This window comes from Cebus imitator, unplaced genomic scaffold, assembly GCF_001604975.1.
Source record: "Cebus imitator isolate Cc_AM_T3 unplaced genomic scaffold, Cebus_imitator-1.0 Scaffold364, whole genome shotgun sequence".
NCBI classification, from domain to species: Eukaryota; Metazoa; Chordata; class Mammalia; order Primates; family Cebidae; genus Cebus; species Cebus imitator.
Window position 1 is genome coordinate 1503564 of NW_016107679.1, and position 7354 is coordinate 1510917.

Consider the following 7354-nt stretch of genomic DNA (forward strand, 5'->3'; position numbering starts at 1 on the left):
TTTGGCTAAGATAGGAATAGCTTCACCTGGGAATACTTGTAGAAAATAATAGGCCAATACACCTACCTAGGAGGAAAAGAATGAGGAGATTGAATTGGTATGATTCAGATCCTAAGGAATAAACTGAGGATCAGAATAGGGGTAGAGCCATCTTGCCTTACTTTTTCCTCCTTTTAGCAGATATGGTTAGTACATTTTCTCTGAGCAGATGGTTGAACTTTAGATTGAGGAGCTTTAACTTTACCAATTTTTCAGAAAAACGAATCTACATATATAAATATCTCCATCCATATCCTACCTTTTGTTGGCAGGCATTATATATATGTGTGTATCTGTATGTGTGTGTGATGAGGAAGGTTGACCCTCTTGTTTGGAAGGGACACACACACACCCCTACCCATACCCACACCCATTTTCTGGGTATATTTGTGGTATAAACCAGGAATTAAAAACTGGAAAGAAGTGGCCATAAATATACATTGGGTGATAGTTATTTAGTTATGCTAAAATTTTATCTTCCCATTTCAGTTGGAATAATTTCATTAGCAGTGCCTTAAGCAACAGGATACATGATTAAATTTTCTTTTAGTGAATTGCCTAGTTACATCGGATCCAATTAAGTTTTGCATATGTTATCAGTAGCATTAAATGAAACCAAGTGTGGTGTTAAGTACAGTTAGTTAAGATACTTTAATAAGAAGTAACTTGTACTAAATATATATTGAGCTAATAAGTACAGCAAATAGAGGTCTTCAAAAATATAGTTTATATCTAAAACATGAAATGATCATTCAAATTTATTGTCAATATCCATAAATATCCTCATTAAATGCCTATACAATTTAGTGTTTGTATAGGATATTATGAGATTGTTGTTTTAAAATCTGTTAGCAAGTCCACAGTAAAAATGACCTCAACATAACTTTGAAACACCAGGAGCTCAAAATGAGAATTTCTGCTCTTTAAGGGTGAAAACTTTTTCCGTAATCAAAATTTTAAAAGTCACATAATTATGAAATAAATAAAAACTTTTTTTTTAAGGCTGATAATCTTTTGCTTAAAGTCTGTTTGAAAATAACAGTGTTCTTAGTAAGATTTGGTAGAAACACAAATGTTGGTGTAATAATTTTATGTTCTATTCTACTTGTCAATAGAAATATTTTAAAATTTAAAAAGAGAACAACCCAAATTTTCTTAAAAACAAAAGCCAAAATCAACCAACCACAAAACAAAAAACATACAACCAAAAAAACACCTACGTAGACTTGTATGTAGAGAACAGAATTGTTATTTCTTCTCCTTGGGCTTTATTGACACAGTGAGATAATTGATTAAAAGAACAGTAGTATCTTTTGAGCAAGATTTTGGGGTTGTCAGGATGGTGCATGGAAGCATATTACTTCCGTGCTGGAGTGCTGTAATAGTTGGGAGAGGGTCTCCAGGCTGTGACTAGTTGTCTTGTTGCTATGTGGTTTCCTGCCTTGGGCCTTTGTTCCCTAATTTGTAAAATATGGTTGGCATGGTGAGTTGTGAGATTGAAATTGCTAATTTATAAACATGTTTTTCTTCTGTCCATTGTCTAAGGGATATGACTCTGTGATTGGTTTTCTAATCTCTACTTGGATCATCTAAGTGGAATTTGATGTTGAATTTCTTTCACGTGACATTATTTAGGAATAGATGTCCTTAGGCTACTAGCTGAAAAATTATAAACCTAAAATGTTTATTTATGTTTAAAATTTTAGGTATGCTATACCTCCAGAGCATGGAAAACGACTTGAAAGACTAGCTCAAGGTAAAACTTCCTTTATTGTTTTCTTTTCTGTGTTTTATATGTTTCTTTGTTTTGTTGGTTTTTGAGGTATTTTTTTTTATAATATAGACTGTCACTCAGTTGGTTTTATGCTATGCAAGTTATTGATTTTTACGTTTTTTAATTGAACAATTTAAAATTTTTTCACATTACTTTGCAATTTTTTTTTCCTGTTGCATAATCGTCATGGTTATTTTAGTTGAGTGTTTGCTATCTCATCAAGTGATTGCCCTTAATCTGTTTTGGTTGTTTCTAAAAAAAATTGTTTTTAATGTAATGCATTTGACATCATTGTGCCAGTAAGTTTTTTTAAATTAAGTTACATTCTTTCAGACAGTTTTGTTGGTGCATCTTAGGGTATGGGTGTTTCATGACCACTTTTTCTGTTGACCTGCCGTTTTCCCCAAGGGTTGTGTCACTGCTGACACTCAGTTCTTCTGTGGCCGACTGGGACTGGGAGTGTGCTCTTATGGAAGTATGAAGGTGAATGGCCCTAAGTAACAATACACATATGATTTTGGACCTTCTTGGACTGGCAAAATTAAACTTACTTTACTGCAGGTTGAATTTTTATTTTTCATGGCTTGCTGCTTCTACATGAGGGCCAGAATAAAGAACTTTTCTGGACTTCTGTTGATGGTCCTGTGCCTGCTTTTGTGTGTGCAGACAGTGCCAACACAAGCAGCCACCTTCTTCCTTCCTCCTTTTTTTTTTTTTTAAAAACAATGTGCCAGGCAGCCTTCCCCTCAGCATCTAACATTTGGGAAGTAGAGTCACATTCATCCCTTGCCATCCCTATCTTCTGTTTTGCTAGCCACCCATCCCGAAAGAAGGTGTAGGCTGGTAATGACTTATTTCCAGAGAAAAGTGGAGTTCCATTTGAGTGACAACTGAGGACTGAGGAGCAAGGCCTTTTACCTTTATCCAGGATTGAATCCTCAGCAAGGAGTGCTCTTTCAGTCCTGTGCAGATCTAAGTTTCACTGGTGTGTTAGGTTTGCCTTCTATTAGGAAAAGAATTTTGTTCCTTCCTTATATGTGCTTTCAATTAATAATGAAATGGGGACACTGAGAAAACTCATTCCTTGCCTTGACAGTTTTGAACAGAAACTGTTACTGGCACCTAAAAGTTACTTTCCCCTACATTACAGAATACTACAGTTGTAGTATTACATTTTAAGAAGGATTATTATAATTTTGGCAGGCTAATAACTATAAAGCATCTTTTAAAAAATATACATTTTTGTCATAATAATGATCAATGATTGATATAATTGTAATCTCGAACTTTGTTAGGAACTATTTTCATGAATAGGCTCTGGATAATAAATTACAGCTGAGCTTATAAGATGATTATCATAAACCATAACCACGTAGGCAGTGAACTCTGTGTTAACACTATATACTGAACCAGCTTCTTCTCTGTAATAAAATTATTTCACCATTTTCTGTTAGTCTCACCACCAGAGAACTTTTAAAATGAAGCCGATGGAATCTTTACAATATCGAATCATGCACTAAAATTTCTATATAAACTACTAATGCTTTGAAGTAAACTGTCTGAAAATGGTTACTATTTGTTTAATCAGTAAGAGGTTAATGAACTTGAAGGATGAACAAGAACTTGAAATCAATTGCCCGTTTATTCAAAATTGTTTTGCAGCAATATTTTGAGACATAAAGCAGGGAAAAGAGCCTACAAGATAGTGAAGGATTTGTGTCTGTTGACCAGATGCCAGCCAAATTAATTGAATTCTGCTAAATAATTAAAGTGATAAAATAATGCAGTGTGAATGATGGAGCATTATAGAATGTCTAGGTCATAGCAACACTTGATACATAAAATGAAAAGTAGGCTCAGATAGTTTCTATTATCTTGTCTGCGCATCATAATTATCACACTTGCCTTTTATGCATGAATGCTTTCATCTTTAGTTTCTATTGAAATCTTGATTGACTGTGACACCTACAAATATTTTATCCTAAAGACATTAGGCCTGCATCTAATAAAGCCAGGAGTTTGATTTTGCCCTTCAGCTGCTTTCTCATTTATACAGGTTTTTCCCAATACTATGTAGACATAAATGTAATAAAAAATCTCAAGTGAATTGTTGCAATTTTTATACTTGGTATATTCGTCTGTAATGCCATTGCATTCTTTCTAATTTTTGGTTTGATGCAATTGGATTGCAAATATGGAGGGGAAGGAGAGGTATAATGTTAAATCATGAATGACGGTTTGGAAGATTTTCTGTTTAAAAAATGTCTAAATCTCACCTATTTTAGAAAAAAGATAATATCATTGCTGTTATATTAAGTTAAACAAAATACAGATTGAGGTAAATCAAGAAAGTCTACAGATTTTTGTGAAAAGTAGTATTCCATTTGTCCTTTATTGGGAATAAAATGCTGTTATTTTAAAAAACTGAAAAGGATTTACTTTGAAAATTTTGGTTACTTGTCCAAAATATGCGATTTAGGACTTTATGCAGCCAATTTTGAAAGTGTGAATGATTAGGAGGAAACTTGTTTCAAAGAACAGTATAGTGGAAGTGAGTTGATTCTTTTAGAACCGTATATTTGCTTGAAACAAGTGTTTTGGTTTTGTTACCTTATTGAAAAAGCAGTATTCAGCAAAAGGGAATAGAAGAAACATTGTTATCAAGGATTAGTTTAGTTCATGCTTTTAAGCATTTGTGTGTGTGTGTGTTTGTGTGTGCGCGTGTGCATGTGTGTGTATGTACACACACATTGTTGAATTTTTTTAGTGACTAGTAATAATCTTAATTTAAATCCTGTGGAGGAAAAGGTCTTAGCCCGATCTGCAGGGATCCCTGTGCCAGGGGTAGATAAAGGTCTATGGGTGGGATGCAGACAGTCCTTCTATGGACTCTTTGAAATCATATACAAAATTGGGCACATATGTAGATTTCTGGGAATACCATCATCAGATACCCCGAGATGGTTTGGTCCAAAAGAGACTATGAGCCACTGCTGTCGGAGAGAATAGAAGAGCAGCAATAAATAAGTCATTTAAATTTTATGAACAAATTCTAAATTAACCTGCTCTCATACCTCTTTCTTGGAATTAGGGAAATGTACTTTTATTAGCTTTCAAAATGGTAAATATTATTCCTTTAAGCATTCATTTAGCTGATGGTCTGAAATATTATATTAAAATGTCTAGTTTTGAAAGGCTTATAAATACCCAGATTATAAATAATCAATTTTAAGGCACCTTGTAAGCCTTAAAAATTGCAAAAGACCAGTGATATATCCTCTGCCTTCATGCCTAACTCATACCTTAGGCATGGAGATTGATGTGTGGTGGGTTAGAGTATGTTTGTTTTTGTATATCAGCTGGGTTTCACTAAGAGTAGATAAACTTAATTTCTTAATAATTTGATGTCAGTGATATCACTGTTTGCTAGATTATTTTATTCCAGCTATGTTCCTAGTAGGATTTTAGACATTGGCCAATAATACACGAAATACACCCAGATAACATAATTCATATGTGAGTGAAAGACATATAGTTCCCTTCTTTTAACAGAGAATGGAGAGGAAGAATTCAGGAAATGAATGCCAACTAGTAGGGAGGAGTTATGGGGAAATGAAGATTTCTATGATTTTCGGGTGCAGATTGGGCTGGGCAGAGGCTGAGCCAGAAGAATCCTAATTAGTTTGACTATGACCCGTTTGGTCCCAGTGTTCTTGGCTTTTGGGGAGTCCTTGGTGACTTGTGTATAGGTTGTCCATGTGGCATTTCAAGGGAGTGGGAACTGAGAGGTGAAATAAAGTGGTCTCAGGAATGCAGAAAAAAGCCATGTGTATAATAACACACATCCCAGTTAAATTGGGTGGAAATTTAAGCTCTCAAGTTTTCTGCTAACTAGCTTGAAATGGAAAAAACTTGCCCATTACACAATGCACACCATATTTAGGAGATGAAAACAAGCAACTTGTTTAGGAGAAGCACCATTCTTCTCCATCCCAAGATCAGTATGAAGTTCTCCTGGCACTTCTCCTGGAGAGCTCTGGTAGTAGAGATGTTGATGGATTATGGAACAGTTAGGGTAGAGTGAGGCCTGGGAAGTGATAATTTTCTGTCCAGTCCTGAGTAATCACTCCATGAACGATAGTAAGCACCAACAGGCCAAATGTAGTATGTGTCTCTCATGTCAACCTCTCAAGTTAGAGACGTGGGTAAATGTTACTAGGTTTCTCCCCACACAGTGTAGGTCATTGGTTCTTCTCATAGATAAGCCTGCCAAGAAATTTCGTGTGTAAATCAATTACTGTACATCTGTTTCTGAAAGCATTTTTCACTGAATGAATATCCTATATCCTTTTGTTGTATTCTTTTCCTTAGCTTTTGTTTATATGGTTGCTATATTTTTCAAGCTTCATATCAGTCATATAAAACCATGATAAAACTTCATCAAAGCATTCTTGGGCACCTTTCAATTATCAAAAAAAATCATCAGTCAAAATTTTTACTAGTTTGAAAATAGATCTATGTGTTTGATTTCTCTTCCCTTCCTCCCTCCTTTGTTCCGTCTTTCTCTCCTCTTTCCTAAACAGTTAACAGCTATTATCATCTTTGCCAAATTAGTGTTTGTGTACCCATAAAAAAAAATTACTAAACTTTGATCTTAAAATCTTTTCTCAAGGCTGAAGTTTTTGGTGATTTAATACTATAGCATGTGTTTGTATTTGAATCATAAAAGATTGGGATTTAAAAATAATTCCTTAGCTAGCAATGACTAATATATTATAAAATATAAACCAGTTGACAGAATGGAGAACTTTTCATCAGGAGGGAAGAACACACCTGTTCCATATTTTTAGAACACATCCACTCTATTTCAAAAATGATTTCATAAGATTTAATGACTTTTTTTTTGGGGGGGGGAGTCAGTTTTATTCCGGTAAAATCTACAGTAAAATTCACTTATTTTAAGAATAGAGCTCATTGAGTTTTGACAAATGTCTACAGTGGTGTAATTATTAAACCATGTGATAAGCCACTGTTATCAACATGTATCATATTTCCAATACCCCAAAGAAGTTTCCTCATGCCTCTTTGTATTCAACCTCTCTCTCCTTTGCTGGCACCCACTAATCTAGCTTCTGTCCCTATTGTTTACCTTTTCAGGAGTGTCATATAAGTGGAATCATATGACATGTAGACTTCTGTTTTTGCCTTTTTTCATTTAAAATAATGCTTTTCACACATGCTCACTTTTATATTGAATATAAAACATCCTTTGGATGGATATAGCATGTGATCCTTGAGAGAGCTTATGGGATTCTACACAATTTTCTGTGTTGCAAAACTCCCAGTAGTACTTTGGTGTTCTTAGGAAACGCTATTGTGGATTGTCTTTTAGGGTTTCAGGGCTCTGTTGGGGTCTCTGGAATACAAGCTCTTTATTATCCTAGCCTTCCATCCCTCTAGCTTGTTATTTGGATTGGAAGAATGATTCCAAAGACCATCTTTGCTTGTTTGATCCTGTATGATATCTTAAAAAAGACCAAA

At 34.5% G+C, this 7354-nt stretch overlaps 1 protein-coding gene across 1 annotated transcript in view; it reads left to right on the forward strand.

Moving 5' to 3' along the window:
- The first annotated feature begins 4188 nt into the window (after positions 1–4188).
- Positions 4189–7354, forward strand: part of KDM4C (lysine demethylase 4C) — a 269280-nt gene continuing 266114 nt past the window's right edge. The window contains exons 1-2 of the mRNA XM_037730821.1: positions 4189–4199; positions 4616–4621. The gene's annotated coding sequence lies outside the window, so the exon portion shown is untranslated. The remainder of the gene's footprint in view (positions 4200–4615; positions 4622–7354) is intronic.